Source organism: Cervus elaphus, chromosome 13 (genome assembly GCF_910594005.1).
Source record: "Cervus elaphus chromosome 13, mCerEla1.1, whole genome shotgun sequence".
Classification (NCBI taxonomy): domain Eukaryota; kingdom Metazoa; phylum Chordata; class Mammalia; order Artiodactyla; family Cervidae; genus Cervus; species Cervus elaphus.
The window spans coordinates 6,966,444-6,987,269 of NC_057827.1; the positions used below are offsets into that span (position 1 = coordinate 6,966,444).

A 20,826-nucleotide genomic window follows, 5' to 3' on the forward strand; every position below is an offset into this window, starting at 1 on the left:
GAAGTGACGGGTGTGACAGATTAAAACCTTGTCGTTAACATTGACTAAGCATTGGAAGGAGCCTATGCTTGAGAACAAGTACAAGCTGGAACAAGGAACTATCTGAAACTGAACTGACCCCACACTGCCCAAAACAGCTCCAGAGAAATTCCTAGATATATTTTTACTATTATTACTTTTAATTTTTTTTTTTAATTTAAGTTCTTTATTACTCCTTTAATTTTCTATTTATAACCTATTACGGACAAAAAAAAAAGACCCTATTTTTTTTATGATGCTACCTATTCAATTTATTAAAAATTAAAGTAAACAAAATAAACAAACTTTTGCTCCAAGCTTATGCTGCTTATGTGGAAGACACTACAGAGAAGACACAGTAGAGACTGCCTTGCAGTAATAAATACAAATTCCTGCTACAGAGATGTAGAAATAAAAGGACATTTCTAGTTGCCTAAAAGAAAATTCACTGTACACATTTTATTTACAGTTTTGTACACTGTCTTAATATGAATGGGACTGCTTTTCTACTTGACCCAATTTTTTAACCAAAACAAAATAACCTAAGTAATACAAAGTTTTAAAATATAGCATAAAGACACAAAAACAGACATACTAATTCTAATAAGGAATGAATTATGATGTTACATTTTTTATAATCCACAATTAAGTTTAGGAAATCACAAAAACATAAATCACTGATTTGAATGAAATGCATAAATTTTTAACAAAGTGTTGTAGTTAAGTTGCAAAAGAAAATTACCAAAGAATGCACAAAGTTAATGTTTATTCCACCTTTGTGTCATATTCCTGGATCCTTCACCAATGTCACATAAGAAAGAAAAACTAAAGCAAAACAAATGAAAAACTGAAATAAGAATCACTAATCTTATCAAGTGGGAAAACAAATAAATTAAAATCTAGCAGCCATCAGCAAGAGTACAGCAAAGATCATGCTGTAAAAAGAAACTAAGAAAATTGCCAGAAAACTGTATGCATCATTCTCTTTCAAACCAGCAAAATATGCTCTTGCATACAATGGGGCATAAACAGAATGGTTCTCTTGTCAGGTATAGAAATGCAAGCTCTTTTTTTTTTTTTAATATTGTAGATGGGTCAAATGTGTTTGTAATGGTTAATTCTATTAAGCTATTACAGAGTGGGCCAGGAACACATTTATGGATTCTGCGGATGTAATTCTTACTGTAATTCTTTACTGTAATTCTTTGATTGGGATAATGGACACTCTAGACAAATGAGACTTCTCTTGTATCTTAGCCACATTAGATGGAAATCATATTTAAATGCAGTCCACTCTGCTTTTGAAGAGGCTTTGGTTCAGCTCCCAAATCTTGATTGCCTGAGGCAGCTTCCTATGAGAATACTCAGAAGGTGTCTTCTTAAACAACAAACCTATTTTTAGTGGTGAAGCCACTCTGAGTAGCTGTATCTGCATGGGACTGATAACCAATCACTGTCTTTGGAGGAAGTCCTAACCTTTCCTTGTACACCTTCCCTATATGTGTAGCAGCTTCTTTGTTTTCACATTCAGTAGCCCAAATTGCTATTTTATCACTTTTTTAAAAATTTTATCACCTTTAGCTCTAACATTAACAATAACTCCACATACATCATCACTGTAGTCATCAAAAGATTCTCCAATAAGGCGTAGCAGTGTCTCTAGCCAAAAACAATCGAGGTCGCTTCATCTCTGCTGTTTTTTCAGAGTAGTTAGCTGTCTTCCTTCTCATTTGTTTTTCTCATCTTCCCACATAGACTCAATACCATCCTTAAAAAGTGAGTAGTTACAGTCAGGCATTAAATTACTAGACAACTGGATATGGTTGTACAGAGCCCAAAAGTCTTCAACAATATCAAACTTAGAGATCAATCAAAGGTTTGTTTGCCAAGTTTTGCTTTTATCAGTTTTTAAAAACCAGAGTGCCCATCTGTTCTGTAAAGGGTGTTTAATATAGTGTTCTGGGTTAGCAACCTCCTGATTAGATTCTGTTTTCTCATCTTCTGTAGGCGTGGGATTCGGAGTAGGGGTGGCTTCCTAAATTGGGAGGGAAGCTAGTAGAACAGATAAAGAGAAAATCGAATGGAAAATTAACTTGAAAAGTTAAGTTTCTATTTCCAATAAACTGTGTCTGTGAAATCTTCCAGACGATAAAGCCTTGGAAGAACAGATGGATCTAGACCCATTTGCATTCTCTGAGGTGTGCGCACAGCATGGAAAGGCTGAATGAATGGAAGACAGGCACGTGTGAAATCCAGCAGGTCCTGCCGGCAACCAGACCGGCAGCAGCTGTCTGTAGGCCTTGCTCCTCCCGCAAAAAGACCCCATTTTTAATGCAAATTTCATATATATATATATAATTTTTGTGATTGGTTTTGTTTTGTATTTTTAATATGGTTTTTTTTTTTAGAGTCTAACCTCTGCTCTAGATTTTTAATCTTTGCTTTTTGGTATTTGTTATCAATTTTGTACCTTTAAGAATCTAATCTTCAGTATACATTTTCACTTAGGGGTTTGATTACTGGCTTGATTGCTCTCTCCCCTATTGACTCTCCCTTTTCTTCCCCAGGTTACCTCTATCTCCTCCCCCCCCCCCTTCTCTTCTCTACTAAGCTCTGTGAATTTCTCTGGGTGTTCCAGGCTTTGCAGAACACTTAGGAAACTGATCACTGGCTAGATTGATCACTCCCTTTTTGACTCCCCCTCTTCTCCTCCTGGTCACCTCTATCTCCCTCCACCCTCTTCTCTTCTCTATGTAACTCTATGAGCCTCTCTGGGTGTCCCTCGCTGTGGAGAATTGTTTCACCATTAACCTAGAAGTTTTATCATCTGTGCTATATGGATGGAGAAGTCTTGAGGCTACTGTAAGAATAAGACTGAAAATCAGAGGCAGAAGGCTTAATTCCAAAACTTGAGAACATCAGAGAACTGATTTCAGGGAACATTAATAGACAAGAGCTCATCCAAAATCTTCCATAACTACACTGAAACCAAACTCCACCCAAAAGCCAACAAGTTCCAGAGCAAGACATAACACACAAATTCTCCAGCAAAGCAGGAACACAGCCCTGAGCATTAAAAGACAGGCTGCCCAAAGCCAGCCAAATCTATAGACATCCCAAACTCATTACTGGACATTTTGTTGCACTTCAGAGAAGAGATCCAGCTCCACTCACCAGAACACAGACGCAAGCTCCCCTAACCAGGAAACCTTGTTCAACACTACCCACAGGGAGCAGGCTCCACAGTAAAGAGGAACCAATAACTTCCAGCCTATAGAAAGGGCACCCTAAACACAGAAATCTAAAAAAAAAAAAAAAAAAAATGAAAAGGCAGAGAAATATTTAGCAGGTAAAAGAACATGATAAATGCCCACCAAACCAAACAAAAGAGGGGGAGATAGGGAGTCTACCTGGAAAAGAATTCAGAGTCATGATAGTACAGATGATCCAAAATCTTGCAAACAAAATAGAGCTACAGATAAATAGACTATAGACAAGTATTAAGAAGATGCAAGAAATATTTAACAAGGACCTAGAAGAAATAAAGAAAAGTCAATCAATAACGAATAATGCAAAAATGAGATCAAAAGTGCTCTAGAGAGAACCAACAGTAGAATAACTGAGGCAGAAGACAGGATAAGTGAGGTGTAAGATAGAATTATGGAAACAAATGAAGCAGAGAGGAAAAAAGAAAAGAAAAAAAAATAAAAGAAATGAGGACAACCTCAGAGACCTCTGGGACAATGTTAAATGCCCCAACATTCAAATCATAGGCGTCCCAGATGAAGAAGACAAAAAGGAAGGGCATGAGAAAATACTTGAGGAGATAATAGTTGAAAACTTCCCTAAAATGGGGAAATAAACAGCCACCCAAGTCCAAGAAACCCAGAGAGTCCCAAACAGGATAAACCCAAGGCGAAACACCCCAAGACACATATTAATCAAACTAATGAAGATCAAACACAAAGAGCAAATGTTAACAACAGCAAGGGAAAAGCAACAAATAACACACAAGGGGATTCCCATAAGGAAAACAGCTGATCTTTCAATAGAAACTCTTCAAGCCAGAAGTGAATGGCAGGACATACTTAAAGTGATGAAAAAGAAAAACCTACAATCCAGATTATGACACCAAGCAAGAATTTCATTCAAATATGAAGGAGAAATCAAAAGCTTTACAGACAAACAAAAGCTGAGAGAATTCAGCACCATCAAACCAGCTATTCAACAAATGCTAAAGGATCTTCTCCAGACAGGAAACACAGAAAAGGTTTATAAACTCAAATCCAAAACTACAAAGTAAATGACAATGGGATCATACTTATAAATAATTACCTTAAATGTAAATGAGTTGAATGCCCAACCAAAAGACAAACACTGGGTGGACGGATACAAAAATAGGACCCCAATATATGCTGTCTACAAGAAACCCACCTCAAACCTAGGAACACATACAGACTGAAAGTGAAGGGTTGGAAAAAGATATTTCATGCAAATGGAGGCCAAAAGAAAGCAGGAGTAGCAATACTCATATCAGATAAGATAGACTTTGAAATAAAGACCGTGAAAAGAGACAAAGAGGCACACTACATAATGATCAAAAGATCAATCTAAGAAGAAGATATAACAATTATAAATATATATGCAACCAACATAGGAGCACCTCAATATGTAAGCCAAATGCTAACAAGTATGAAAGGGGAAATTAACAGTAACACAATAATAGTGGGAGAATTTAATACCCCACTCACACCTATGGATAGATCAACCAAACAATAAACTAGCAAGGAAACACAAACTTAAACACAAACTTAAACACAAACAATAAACTAGCAAGGAAACACAAATGAGACAATGGATGAGTTAGACCTAATTGATATCTAAAGGACATTTCATCTCAAAACAATGAACTTCACCTTTTCCTCAAGTGCACACGGAACATTCTCCAGGTCACATACTGGGCCATAAATCTAGCCTTGGTAAATTCAAAAAATTTAAAATCATTTCATGCATCTTTTCTGATCACAATGCTGTAAGATTAGATGTCAACTACAGGAAAAAAAAACTATTAAAAATACAAACATATGGAGGCTATACAACATGCTTCTAAATAACCAACAAATCATGGAAGAAGTCAGAAAGGAAATGAAAATTTGCATAGAAAAAAATGAAAATGAAAACACAACAACCCAAAACCTATGGGATTCAGTAAAAGCAGTGCTAAGGAGAAGGTTCATAGCAATACAAGTTTACCTCAAGAAACAGGATAAAAAATAAATAAATAACCTAACTTTACACCTAGAGCAACTAGAAAAAGAAGAAATGAAGAACCCCAGGGTTAGCAGAAGGAAAGAAATAATAAAAATTAAAGCAGAAATAAATGAAAAAGAAACAAAGGAGACTATAGCAAAAATCAGCAAAACTAAAAGCTGGTTCTTTGAGAAGATAAAATAGACAAACCATTAGCCAGACTCATCAAGAAAAAGAAAAAAGAATCAAATCAATAAAATTAGAAATGAAAATGGAGAAATCACAACAGACAACACGGAAATAGTCATAAGAGACTACTATCAGCAACTATATACCAATAACATGGACACCTTGGAAGAAATGGACAAATTCTTATAAAAGTATAACCTTTCAAAACTGAACCAGGAAGAAATAGAAAATCTTAACAGACCTATCACAAGCATGGGAGTCAAAACTGTAATCAAAAATCTTCCAACAAACAAAAGCCCAGGACCAGATGACTTCACAGGTGAATTTTACCAAAAATTTAGAAAAGAGCTAACACCTATCCTACTCAAACTCTTCGAGAAAATTGTAGCGGAAGGTAAACTGTCAAATTCATTCTATGAGGCCATCATGACCCTAATACCAAAACCAGACAAAGATGCCACAAAAAAATAAAACTACAGACCAATATCACTGATGAACATACATGCAAAAATCCTCAACAAAATTCTAGCAAACATAATCCAACAACATATTAAAAAATCAAACCATGACCAAGTGAGCTTTATCCCAGGGATGTGAGGAAATTGGAAGAGAGAAAAATGGCCTCAAATTTTTAAGAGAAAAAGAAGGAAAAGTGAGGTGACATGATTATGAAGTGCCTAAGGAGGAAGATTCTCCAGGCAAGAACTTGGAGGACAGAGGAGCCTGGTGTGCTACAGTCCATGGGGCACAGAGTCGGACACAACTTAGCTGCTTCTGAATAGCAACAACAAGGAGGAAGATGGGGACAACCGGAGACCTGAGGGCAACCTCACCCGGAGTGAGTCTGCAGCTTCCAATCCAAGTTACAGAATGCATTTTGCAAAGTTGCATAGGTTCAGCACAGAGGTGATCTTCAAGACAAGTTTGTCCAAATTTCGAGGTATGAAACCTCATGGTCCTCATTATCTCAGGATTCACAGGGAGTTCCGAACACAGCTTGGCAGCCCCATCTGAACGCCCAGCACTTCTCCTAGGCAGCCTCTGAGAGTACGGCTGAGATCACATGATGACCAGTGAGCTCTTCTGGGGCTGGACCATTCCAACGGCAGTAGCAGGTGGACCTCCTCTGTGCTGAGTAAGTGGTACCATTATTTGAATAAATTTTATTTGTTTCTTCTTAAAGGAGAAGTAATTGGGTGTTGAAACTTATAAATGATCTGGGGGGGAAGTGTGAGTTCACCTGATGACTTGGGGCCTGAAAACATTAGCCCTGTCTCCTACGGCATGTTAGCCACTGTTCCAGAGCTAAGGCAAGTAATCCAGCCCCTCTGAGACCTCCTGATAAAAGTGCCTTCATGATACTTTCTCCTTCCTGAGGTGGGGCAGTCAGGCCACAAAACTGACTCTTCTATTGACTTTATGATTTTTAACCTTAATTAATTATTTTTTAAAATTATTTTTCTTCCTGAATACCAATGTAATATCTCTTTAAAAAATTCATGGGAAACAATTTATGCGAAAAAAATTCACCCGTAATCTCCCCACCCAGTAATAACCACTATTCACGTTAGTTTTCTGCACACACAAATTTATGTATTTGAGCATATTTAAAGACAAATAGTTGCTGACAATGTAGTGACTGCTTTTCTAAACTTGGCTCTCACCGGTCAGCTTGCACTTTAGTATGTATGGTCTCACTGTTCACTGTATAGAGCTAGGAAACAGAAAAAAGGCTCAGAGAGGGAAAGAAACTTATCCCATGCAACCAGAATTCCCACCCAGGCCTATTACTAGGCTTTCAACACTTGTGACCTGTTGTCACTGCTGTATAGTTTTTGTCTCCCAGACAACAGTAGAGCAGCCACCCCTCTCTAAGACTGTGGACTCATGGAATCCTTGAGTAGGATGGAGAGCTAGGAGACTAGAATTTCCCTCCTCCCAGCTCCGTGTAAGAATCTGTGTGTTGTTAGCAGGGCAGAGCCACTTTGCATTGCCTGAGTGTGTGTCTGTTGGGGTCCTTTAATGGACCGGAACCTTGTGGTATGGAGTTGACGATAAGAAAGTGAAAGAGAGAAAGAGGCTGATATCCCTTGGTTTACGCAGAGGACCAATAAAGTCCTTGACACAGGACTTGCATCGTTCACGAAGGCACCAGGTGCCCTCTCAAGGGGGTCTTAGAAGCCTGGGCAGAAAAGTGAGCACGACAGGTCTCCACGCTCCAGAGAGTCAGCCAGAAAAAGAGAGAGAGGGAGAGAGAGAGAGAAAGAGAGAGAGAGAGAGACAAAAAAGACCCGGGGACCTAAGCTCTGATGGAGCAAAGGTGCTTTAATGATTTTTCGATGAGTATATATAGGCTGCAGTACAAGAAACTTCTTTCGGGAATGATAGAGATCAGAAAACCAAATGTACAGCAACCGTTACCAACGGAACAAGGGGTAATGTTAGTCACAAGGTCAGGAGACAATCCATATCTCAAGAAAGGGGAAGGAGATTAAGCTGTTTTGTCCTAAGGAGAATGTTTACTAAAGGAGACTCATGCTTGCCTCACACAATGACCTCAGTCCCTGGGAGCAGCGTGCTGTTCCGCTTGAAGAGGGACAAAGGACTCATGAAAGACAGCATGTAGGAATCCTCCCGTCAAACATTCCCTGACATATGTCACTGTGTGTGCAGGGACTGTGAGGTTTCAGTCCAAATATTCTTCAGCCCCTTTGTGAGAAGGAAGCTCTTCCCTATAGTGTGGTCACCACTGGGGGCCAGATCTGCCCTCTGTGACATTTTGAGATGAAGAAAAAGAGAAATGGCATGAAAATAAGGAAAGGACCAGTTTTCCATCCAGGTGCTCTGGTAGGCGGGCTTTCTTGGTGGCTCAGTGGTAAAGAATTCACCGGCAATGCAGGAGCTGCAGGCGATGTGGGTTCCCTCCCTGGTTGGGAAGATCCCTGGAGGAGGGCATGGCAACCCACTCTAGTGCTCTTGCCTGGAGAATCCCCATGGACAGGGGAGCCTGGCAGGATCAGTTCATAGTGTCACAAAGAGTGGGACACGACTGAAGTGACTCAGAATGCAGGCACACCCTGGTAGTACTTTAGAATCCCTTCCATGTGATGGAGGAGACTCATTCTAGAACAAAGCCAACCGCTCCTGCCGTGGATCCTGGGCTGCGCTGCCTGGAATCCCTGCATGGAGGCTCACTGCCCGACCTCAGGAGAGCGGAGGGCAGTCGGCTTCCAGCTTTCAGCCCCTTGGCAGCAGAGCCTCCCCGCTCAGTGACTCCCCAAAGGCCTCACCCCGCTGCACAGCCCACATCCTGCTGTGGGTCTAGGCCCCGCCGCCTCCTTCCCGTTGGGACGACACGACCTCTACAAGCCCAGAGGACCGGGACCGCTGCGCTGCTCGGCCTCTTCTCACGCCAGCTCCTCCTCTCCTGGTCCCACTTCCTGTCTCTCCTGCACAGGTGATGTTCCCAAAGGTTTTCCCCATCCGACTGTACCTCAGAGCTGGCTTCCTGAGAACCCAGCGGCTACAGCCATCTGTCCTAGAAATGAGGATGAAATTCTTTTTTTTTTTTTAATTTATTTATTTTAGTTGGAGGCTAATTACTTTACAATATTGTAGTGGTTTTTGCCATACATTGATATGAATCAGCCATGGGTTTACAAACACAAAAATACAAAATATTGAAAAAGAATATGTACATGTATATGTGTAACTGAAATCATTTTGCTGTACACCTGGGACTAACAACATTGTTAATCAACAACACTCCAAAGCAAAATAAAAATTAAAAGCAGAAACCAATGTTCAGTTTATATGCTACTTATCTATATGCAAAAAAGTACTCAGGATACAAAATATATTTGCACAGAGGTATAATGTTTAATGTATACACATAAATATTTAAAATCTGTATTTATATGTTGTTTATTTATTTATATAAATTATGTGTTTAGTAGGAGCTCTAACACATATAAAACAAGCAGCTTGTAAGTAAAGATCCAAAATCATTTAATCATATATTAAAGTAGAAAATCATTATATGTGTGTGTGTGTGTGTACACTCATGCACACACAAACATGCATATATACACATGTATATAAATGTGTATATATGTAAGTGTATATATGTGTGTATATATATATATAACACCTGTACACTCATGCCCACACAAATATACATATACACGTATGCATATGTGTATATATAGAAGCGTATGTATGTATGTATGTGTATATATATATATATATATATATATAAAACACTTACATGTGTATATATACATATATGCATGCATATGTGCTAAATCACTTTGGTCGTGTCCAACTCTGTGCAATCCTACGCTGTAGACTGCTAGGCTTCTCCATCCATGAGATTCTCCAGGCAAGAATACTGGAGTGGGTTGCCATTTCCTCCTCCAGGGGATCTTCCCGACCCTGGGATCAAACTCACAGCTCTTAAGTCTCCTGCATTGGCATGTGTGCTTATTTGTTTCAGTCGTCTCTGACTCTCTTTGACCCTATGGACCACGGCCTGCCAGGCTCCTCTGTCCATGGGATTCTCCAGGCAAGAATACTGGAGTGGGTTATCCTTTCCTTCTCCACCTGCATTGGCAGGCAGGGTCTTTACCACTAGCACCACCTGGGAAGCCCTATATATATACACATAAATACACGTTACATATATGTGTGTGTGTGTGTGTGTGTGTATATATATATATATATATGTTAATATATAGTCAAGGACAGGGAAGCCTGGTGTGCTGCAGTTCATGGGGTGGTGAAGAGTCAGACACAACTTAGCAATGAACAAGCAACAATAATATATATATACATAAAACATTTTCTTTTAGTTTGAAACTTATATATGTAGATGTACATGCTGATCATCTGATTTGGTCATTTCCAATCCACATTTCCTGTCCAAAGCACACACAGCCATAATGCATTGTCTGTACAGAGACAATGTTTCTATACAGACCAATTTCAACTTATTTGAAGTGATGTGAGAAACAAAGACATTTGCACACGACTCTAAATGCAGATTCTTGTGGATTTTTACTCCCTCTCCTATCTTTAAAGAGTTCTCCCATGCACACATAATGAGACGTTATTTTCATTTTCATGATTTACAATTACTGAGTCTTTCCAAAGCTTTGGAATTGTTTTTCATAGAAACTACCACTCTCTTTTTCCACTCTTATGTCATGGCATTAGGTAATGTTTAATTAAAAGTATACAGTAATATCAAAGCACACTGGGGCAGGACAGCAAAGCTGCCAACTCCAGGGAGTCACAAGTCTTGAAGAATCAGTCAAGGGCCTGGGGATCGCAATAGCAACCCATGGATTTCCTGAGGGGAAGTAGAGCTGGGAGTGCCCAGTCAGGGCGTCTAGGCTTGTGATAGTGAGGGCTGTGACAGTGAGCTAAACTCACTCAGGGTTGGATGGCTACCCACTGCAACGTCCTGTATGTTTTAAGCACATGCACATGTTTCCTCCTTTTATTAGGCACACACTGGATGGTTCATGCTCTGTGCTGGGTACCAAGAACACAGTCCTACAAATTGCAAATTCTACACCCAGCAGAGGCTCACAGATGCATGGAGGCCAACCCCTATATCCTGCTCATTTCAAGCAATGTGACAGGTACTGTAAGAACACACAGGTTGGGCGTCAACAGCTGGTTCTGAGGGATGAGGCACCTATTCACTGAGGATCCTTCAGAGTGAGGAGGAGCTGTTGGAGGTGGATAATACAGGGAAGCACTTCTTGGCAGAGGCATACGGCAAAGCTGCTGACATGTGCAAAGCCTCAGTATCCCCAGGGATGGTCAGCAGCCCCGAGTGACTGGAGTCCAGGACATGGGCCCAGAGGGGAGACGGAAGGAGCCTGGGAGCAGGTGGACAAGGACGTGAGTTGCAGCATCAGACATTTTCTCTTCACACACTTGCATATTTTTGCTATGGAACAAACAATAATACTTTTTACCTGAAATTTTTAAATTAAAAAAAATTATTTAAGTATAGTTGATTTACAATGCTGTTATTTCAGCTGTATTGCAAAGTGACTTAGTTTTATATATATATATTTTTTTCATATTCTCTTCCATTATGGTTTGTTACAGAATACTGAATATAGTTCCCTGTGTTATATGGTAGGACATTGTTGTTTATCCTGAGATATTTTTAACATGCAGATGTGATCCACCTAGAATTTATTTTATGTGTCAGAAGGAAAGGCATCACGCTTTTTAGCACCATCTTCACTGTTCCCTCACTCGTTAGCAAAGGCAGGTCCATCATTTACCTGTGATCCTGGTTCCACAGGGTCTCCACCAAAGGCTCTGGGGAATGGCTCACACCAAAGTTCCTGCGCTGTGCAGAGACACCATCGCACACACAGGAGAACAGAGAGGACCCTGCAAGCACTGGTAAGTGTGTGCGCAACCAGAACACTCATGCACTGCTGGTGGACACATAACAAGTCATAGCATTTTGTAAAGTCATCTGGTGATCTCCTAAAAAGTTAAACATGTGCCATATGAGCCAGCCATTCCGCCCTTAGGTATTTACCCAAGAGAGAAGAACCCTTTGTCCAGGCAAAGACTTACACGCAAGTGTTCACAGCAGTACATTTGGGAAAGCCTAAAACTAGAAATGTTATAAATGCCTGTCAAGAAATGAATGAATAAAGTCATATCCATACAGTAGACCACTACTCAACAATAAACAGGAATGAATTGTTTATACAAGTAAGCTGATGGTAGAAAAACATCTCAAAATAATTATGCTGGAAGAAGTGAAGCGAATATAAAAATGTCATGCCATAATTCCATTTATATAAAATTCTAGAAAATATAGAAAGCAGGTCACTGGTTTCTTGGGACTGGAGGAGAGGAAGGAAGGGAACAGGGATAGGATTACAGAGGTGACAGAAGAAACTTCTGGAAGAGATGGCTCTGTTCACTGTCCTGGTTGTGCTGAACTTTCAGGGTTTACAAATTTTACAGTTTATATACTTTATATGTGTGAAGCTTATTGTACACCAATTATCCCTGGATAAACTCTTGAAAGAGACACTGTGTCTAATCCATTTTTGCACAGCATATACCAGAATAAAGTTCCTCAGCCAAGGGTGTTTCAGAAAGAAATTTGCTTTAATTTTAGATTATATGATAGAAATGTATCCTTGAGTCATGCTGTTGTTGTTTTGTTGCTCAGTTGTGTCCGACTCTTTGTGACACCATGGACTGCAGCACGCCAGGCTTCCTTGTCCTTCTCTATCTCCCAGAGCTTCCTCAAACTCATGTCATCGAGTCAGTGATGCCTTTCAACCATCTCATCCTCTCTTGTCCCCTTCTCCTCCTGCCGTCAAGCTTCCCCAGTATCAGGGTCTATTCCAATGAGTTGTCTCTTTGCATCAGGTGGCCAAACTATCGGAGCTTCAGCTTTAGCATCAGTCCTTCCAATGAAGTCAGGGTTGATTTCCTTTAGCATTGACTGGTTTGATTTCCTTGCTGTCCAAGCAACTCTTAGGAGTCTTCTCCAGCACCACGATTTGAAAGCATCAATTCTTCAGGGCTTAGCCTCCTTTATGGTCCTACTCTCAGACCTGTACATGACTACCAGAAAAACAATAGCTTTAACTATACAGACCTTTGTTGGCCAAGTGATGTCTCTGCTTTTTAATACACTGTCTAGGTTTGTCATAGCTTTCCTTCCAAGGAGCAAGTGTCTTTTAATTTCATGGCTGCAGTCACCATCTGCTATGATTTTGGAGCCCAAGAAAATAAAGTCTGACACTGTTTCTATTGTTTCCCCATCTATTTGCCATGAAGTGATGGGACCGGATGCCATGATCTTCATTTTTTGAGTGTGGAGTTTTAAGCCAGCTTTTTTACTCTCCTCTTTCACCTTCATCAAGAGGCTCTTTAGTTCCTCTTTGTTCTCTGCCATTAGGGTGGTGTCATCTGCATTTCTGAGGATGTGGGAAAGGCAATTTTTTAATTGTACTTGTTTTCTGTTTTAAGTTTAAAAATTGTTTTCTTCATGTGTATCATAAGGAATTTATATGAAGCATATACTTGTGGCCTAGGAGCTGCCACAGGTGGGGAGGCTTAAACAGCAGAAGGATACAGTCACACAGTTCTGGAGGCCAGGAGTCTGAGATCAAGGTATGACCAGGGTTGTTTCTTTCTGAGGCCTTGGTCTGCCCACAGCCATCTTCTCCCTGTGTCTCTCTCCGTCTTCTTCCCTTTGTGTGAGTTTTATCTTTCCCTTTCTCTTCATGTGGTGTTATTTTTTGTAAGGTCAACAGTCATATTGGTTGAGGAGTCCGCCCAACTCAAGTGTGACCTCATCTTTACTAATCACCCTGGGTCACTGTGGATAAGATTCTCAGGTATTGGCAGTAAGACTTCTACACATAAATAGGGAGAGGGAGCAAGTCAACTCATAACAAAGCGCCACCTTATATTTTCATTGTTACAAAGCAAGAAAGGGAGAATTTTAAAAGCTAGCCTGTTTTTTGTAAACTGTAAACCTGCTGCAGTCACTTGGGAACCCAGCAGGCAGCACAAGAAACTTCTGTTGGGATTTTTGTGCATCTCCTCACCTGGGCCACCTGCTGCTTCTCTGGGCTGTACTCTGTAACTATGGAGCACAGAATTTCACCAGGTTGGTCCTTCCAGCTCTGCTACTTTGGGCTGGGCCTTTGTAACTCTTTGCACCTGCTTCTGCAGGCAAGGATCTGTGGGTCTGTACAGGTAGAGACTTACTTTAGTAAGTCTGCTTACTTTAGTCCTTCCTCTGGTCCAAGCAGCATCAAGTTGTCCACATGAATGAAATCCACTGGAACAGCTGTTGGAGATCTGTATTCAAACTTTGAATCACTCTGAAGACTACAGCTCTTCAGAATGAATTTTGGATTTCAAAGCCTAATAATGGTGAAAATGGCATACCCTTCAGGAGAGAGAGGTTTTCCCCTTGATGTGGCTCTCATGTGGTGACATGGGCTGAATGTCTTGCCACCGCTGCAAGAAGCAGTCCCAGGGGCCTGTGGAGAGGAGGACCTTGGGAGGAGAGGAACAACTGGCAGAACTGTCCCAGGGCTTCTCGGCTGCATTGTCCTCATGGGGCCCTTCTTGGATGGACTGCAAGAATCACAGGGTAGGGACCTTCTCAGCCCCTGACAGTTGTCTTAACCTCACATGGACCCCTTTGCAAGAGACACCTCATACCTGATGGTTTGTAATGGATTTCATTCACTCATCAGTGATTTTCTCTTCAACATCCTGACTGCCTAGCCCAGTTTTGGGTTGTACAAACATCATTTACTTCTGCAATTAGCACTCTCCCAGAACACGTGTTGACTTAAAAAAAATCAGTCACAATCTAAAAGTTGAGCGTTAAGCTTTATTTGGTGGGAATTTTTAGGGCTTCAAGCCCAGGAGACAGCATCTCAAGTGACCCTGAGAAAACTGCTACAAGGAAGTGAAGGGGAGGAGTCAGATTATACAGAAGTTTGCCACACAGGGCAAAGTATTTCTGTGGATTAAAGAAAACTAGACGTCTGAAGTGAAGGAATTTAGCCCTTTTTTATGTATGGGAAGATGCAAGAGTCTGGACTCACAGAAATCATTCCTTTTATATGCTCCTCAGCTATCTGTAGCCCACTTCTTCACATCATGAGTTCCTCAGTGCTCACTGTAGGGAGTGGCTGCAGGCTGAGGGTGGCTGGATCACAGGAGGGCTAAATGATGATGGATCACGTCATCATTGATGACTGTGACATCCTTGCTTACCGATATGGCAAGAAATACTCCATTTCTCATACCTACCAGCCTTTTCTTTATATCAACCTACTTTTCTTGAATATTCTCCCCCCAACTTTAATGATACTGTCATAAATGGCATTATAGTTCTTGCTTCTTCTGTGTGCCTTCTGATTGATGAGAGGCTTGCGGAAGCTTCCTGATGGGAGGGACTGGCTGTGGGGAAAACTGGGTCTTGCTCTGGTGGGCTGGGTCAAGCTCAGTAAATTTTTAATCCAATTGTCTACTAATGAGTGGGGCTGTGCTCCTTCCCTGTTAGTTGTTTGGCCTGAGGTGACCCAGTCCTAGAATCTGCAGTCTCTATGGTAGGGCCACTGGTGACCTCAAAAAAGGACACACACCTCCTCCCAGGACGCTGCTGCCGGTGACCTGTCCCCACAGCGGGCTGCTTCCAGCCCACGCCTCTGCAGGAGACCTTCAAACACTCACAGGCAAGTCTGCCTCAGTCATATAAGGTCACTGCTCCTTTCTCCTGGGTCCTGGTGCACACGAGATTTTGTTTGTGTCCTCCAAGAGTCTCTGTTTCCCCCAGTCTTGCATAAGTGTTGTAATCAAATCCCACTGTCCTTAAAAGTCAGATTCCCTGGGGATTTCCAGTCCCTTTGCTGGATCCCCAGCACCTAGAACCTTTACAACTGTGCAAGAATTTATTTGATATTATTGTTCTCCAGTTTGTGGGTTGCTCACCCAGTGGGTGTGGGGTTTGATTTTATCATGATTGCACCCCTCTTACCATAAATGTCACAAATAGACATAAATGGTCATAATGGAGTCATAAATGCAGGCTGGCACATTCAAATAAAAATGTTGGTATAGCCCTGAAAGATCTCCCAATGGCTCAAGTGGTAAAGAATCTGCCTGCAATGCAGGAGACACGGGCGATGCCAGTTCAATCTCTAGGTCTGGAAGATCCTCTGGAGCAGGAAATGGCAACCTACTCCAGTATTCTTGCCTGGGAAATTCCATGGAGAGAGGAACCTAATGGGTTATGGTCCATAGGGCTGCAAAGACTCAGGTGTGACTGAGTGACTGGGCGTGCAAACATGCTCTGAAAATTGTCTTGTGTACAAGTGGCAGAATATACACCCTACTTTGCCCCTTCTCAGGGATTCATAACCTTTTATAAGGAGGTTTTTTGAATGAAAAGGAACAAAAAATGTGTGCACTTTCCCTAGACAGTGATTGTTCTTTCATTACCTGCCAATTGAGAAAATATGTAACAACCAAGATATTCTGAATTCAGAATGAGTGGGCATTACATTCATGACAAAAACAGTGCAGGCTGAGGAAAACCTTGCATATAAGCTGCTCTGAAGTCCCCTGAAACTCTAGAGCTCCTGGCTCCTCCTCATTGTGTGGTCTTAGCATGTTTGCTTTTTTTTCTGGTTTCAGGTCCCAATCTGTGAAATGGGGGTAAGAGTCCCTGCTTGCATGTTACCTCACAGATAATGTTTTTGTGAAGATAAAATTAATTAGTGCTAATGAAAGGAGGAAAACAAAACTTATTAAATGCAAAATATAAAATTATAAGCCTTTCTGTAAAATATCAGAAGAAAACTAGGTCCCTGGGAAGAGGATGGGAGAGAAAATGTGGGTGGGGGAATGGAGGCCAGAGGCGATGGAGACCCTGACCCATGGGCCCTGCATGACCTGCAGGCTCAGATGGCTGAGATTCGGACAGGACTCAGCTCAAGTGAGGTCAGCAGGCAGGTGGCAAGAAGAAAGAGGAGACCACGTGGCCCAGTGCGACCTCTAGGACCCTGGGGTCAGCTTTGGCTTGGGGTTCTGCCTGTGCACTGAAGGGAGGGGCGTGGAGGTACTTGGGGTGCCTGGCTTCTCTCCAGGCCTGTATGTTTGGGGGGGTGGGGAAGGGGGAGGGGAAACAGGTCAAGGCAGCACGTGGGGCTCCTATCCTTCTTGGAAAAATCCTCCAGGACCGGCGTCGCTGCCCTGTGGCTGTCAGGAGGGATGCGAGGATGAGAGAAAGGCCAGGGAACAGCAGTGGGGACAGAGCCTGCCCACTAGGCGGGCAGGGAGCAGGGACCACCCCCCCACCCCACCCCCGCAGCTCTAACAAAGGAAAGGGCTATGACGGCACTCTCCCTTTGTGTCTCAGGCTCCTTTTAAATCTGTGCTCCTTTGGAAGACTGAATCTGTCAGCATGGTTCATAGAGGCTGCTGCTTGGACAGTATCAAGAACTAAATAAAAGTTCTTGGGCAGGATGGCATTATACAGCTCTTGGTATTATACAAACCGAGACCAAAGGTGACTTTGAAATAATAGGAAGTGACAATCAGGCAGGCAGGAAGGGCCTTATAAATAGATTAGAAGGTTTGCAGTGAGCTTATTTTAGCTTTTCTGGTCCATAATAGTGACGATGTAATAGTGCTTGGTGCTCCAAAGCAATAGACAATACCCTTCCTTGACTTTCCCCACCTCTTTTTAGTTCAAAAGCTCAAGAGTAGGTAAAATCTAAGTTTCCGAGTTTCCGTAATGAATACAAAACTCCTTTTAGAAAAATTCTGTGTGCATGTGTGCTAAGTCACTTCAGTAGTGTCTAACTCTGTGCAACCCTATGGACCAGTGCCTACCAGGCTCCTCTGCTCATGGGATTCTCCAGGCAAGAATATTGGATGGGTTGCATCCCCTCCTCCAAGGGATCTTCCCAACTGAGGGAAGGAATGTGTTTCTTTTAGTCTCTTGCATTGGCAGGTGGGTTCTTCACCACGATCATACATAACAAGGGCTCCAGTGTGACCCCATTGGTCACAAAGGAGGTGACAATCAGGCAGGCATGGGGGGGCCTTGTAAATAGATTAGAATGCTTGACGTGAGCTTATTTTAGCTTTTCTGGTCCATAATAGTGACGATGTAATAACGTGTGATGTTCTGATGCAAAAGACAATATCCTTCCTTGAATTCAGGATCTCAATATTGGCCCAGTTTAGAGATCCTGGTTAAAGGACAGCTCTGTTAGAAAAATGTAGAGCAACACATCTGCTATCCTGATGCTCATCTAGCGAATCCCTGCTTCACACAAGTGCACACACTGGGGGAGTCCTGGAGGGGAAGCTGAGCTCTGCAGTCCAGGAGCAGGACAAGCTACATGTCCACCCCCTCGCAAGGAACCAGTGGGGCAGCAGACTGCGGGGTCACACGAGCCCTTGTTATGCCTGATAGGGTGTCCATTTGAGGTCAACCAAGAAGACAGCAGAAGATTTATTTCAAGTCACCACCAATTTCCCTAAATAAACATTTTAGGTGCCAAGCTGAGAAGGGTGGTTTGGGAGGCAGGGCTGCCCAAGGGAGGGACTTCACCTGTGAAGGGGCAGGAGTCTGATTGCTGACAGTTCTGGCCACTCCTGCATTTTCATCTTTGTGGCTGTAGCTGGGCTTCGTGGTCCAGGAGGGAGACCGGCTCTAGCACAAAGGTTGCATGGCTCTTGTTTGGGTTGTTTTTGCAGTAGGAATCTGACATTTTAATTACAAAATCTTTTACATTTCTGCTGAGTACTCCCTGTGACCCTGGAAGAGTCGGGGGAGTTGAGTGGCTACTGTTTTCAGAATTTGTCCACCACGGAACCTAACCCAGGAGTCACCTTTTTCAAAGCTGAGTACTGGAACTCCTGGGAGGCAGACCCAGGTCAGCCCTGGCGCGGCACTCAGCACCCTCCCTCTGGGCAGGGCCTTGGGGCACTTCTGGGCTGAAGGGTCTTGCTCTGCATTCTCCCCTGCCCATCTCTGTCAGCTTGAGTCAGTTAAGGTGCCTGAGCCCTGTAGGGCCAGAACCACCCCCTTAGACAGACCCTCAGCTTCCATGCACACAGGGCCCAGTTTCGTGGTCTCATATGCGGTTAGCGCAGAGCCTCTGGAGACCCCATGCATCGCCTTCGTGTTCTTCCGAGAGTGCCATTCACTGTCTGACTGCCACAGGGGGCCTCAGAAAGCACGTGGTGTGAACTGGATGATGCATGGTTTCTCAATGTAGCTGTCTGGGTGACTTGTGGTGAGTGTGTCAATATGGGTGAGTATATGTGTTCATGTGGTTGTGCATGTGTGTGAGACAGGGCATGACTGAGACAGTGCATATGCCAAAACACGCTTTCATTTTTCTTCTTTGGCTGTCCAGAAAGGCTGCCTTCTCCTCACACAACTGGCTGGGGTTGAGTCTCTCGCAGACGGCCGGGCATTCTAGAAGATGGCCACAGGGAGCGTGGGCACAGATACCAGGGTGCACAATCTTTCTTGCTGCACATCCTCCTGAGGCTCCGTGGCTCCCGCTGGAGGTGGCCAGGCCTCCTGGTCTCCTGTGCTGCCTGGGGAAGCTGGCATCGGTAGCCAAGTCCCTAGTCCCCGAATGGCCTCAATCCCATCACCCAGACCACAGGACCTAGGGGAAAGGCACATGTTGCCTCTTTCCTGTGACCCTGGTCTGGTGTTCCCGGGAGGCCACCAAATCCAGAAGGCAGGTGCAGTTGTGGGGTCCCTGGGTATGGCCCTCTCTCTTGAAAGTCCTGTTTGTCCTCCTTCAGGATAACTTGTCCTCTGAGAGGGGCCAAGGTTCAGGCTCCCAGAGCCACAGACCCCGTCCTCCACCCGAGAACAGTTGCAGCAGGACCGTGGCCTCTGCGGATTGGACGGCAGTCCTGTCTGCCCGGCTGCAGACACTGTTGCCAGAATCGATGGTTCCCCTTCTAGTGGCCTCAAGAAGGCAGACTCACAGCATCAGGGCAGGGAGGAGGCTAGGGCAGGGTCAGCTCAGGGACATCCCTTCAAGCTAAGGCCCAGCCTAGTGAGTGCCAGCCGGCCCCAGGATCACACGCCTGCAGCCAGTGTGGAAGCCTCTTCCCCACCAGCGTTGCCACAAGCCAACAGCCATTTCTGACCCCACCTTTCCCCTCGTCTCCACGTGAGCCCTCTGAGAACACCCCCGCTTGAAGCACTGCTGTGGTGGTCATTTAATCATTACATCTGGATACCAATTGGAGAGGTCAGCAGCATATTTAGAGATTGCTATTTAGTGTGTATGATGGTTGACAAATTAATGAAAATATACCCTTCACCCAAAGCAGAGGAAGGGCTGAGGGACGGACTGGGCTGTCAGGGGCACCCCCAGCTGGCGCCGGTCCCGCCTGAGCACCGCGGGTGTCCCATCCCCACCCTGGGGCCCTGGCTCTTCTCCCAGCAGGACCGCAGCCCCAGGGCACAGGCAGAAGACGGAGGAGACTTGACTGTGTTGCTTTGCTCCCTGGCTTCCTGAAACCTACATGTACGCCTGCTTTGAGCTCCCCCTCAACACCGCCTGTTTCTGAAGAAGCAGCAGGATTGCTCTTCTTTAGAGCTGCATTTCTCAAACTCCACATGAAATTCATCACTGGTGGAAAGGCAAGTGATGATCCAGCAGGTCTGGGTGGTCACAGAGTCCCACCTCAGTGTCTGACAAGCTGTCAGGAAATGATGCTGCACTCCATGGGGTGCACTCCTCACTGGGGCTGCACCTATAATCCCGGTGACCAGGCTGCACCCCCTCCCTCCCA

At 43.3% G+C, this 20,826-nt stretch overlaps 1 pseudogene; it reads right to left on the reverse strand.

The window, feature by feature from the left end:
• Positions 1 to 1,397: 1,397 nt before the first annotated feature.
• LOC122707019 overlaps positions 1,398 to 20,826 on the reverse strand; it is a 29,658-nt pseudogene continuing 10,229 nt past the window's right edge.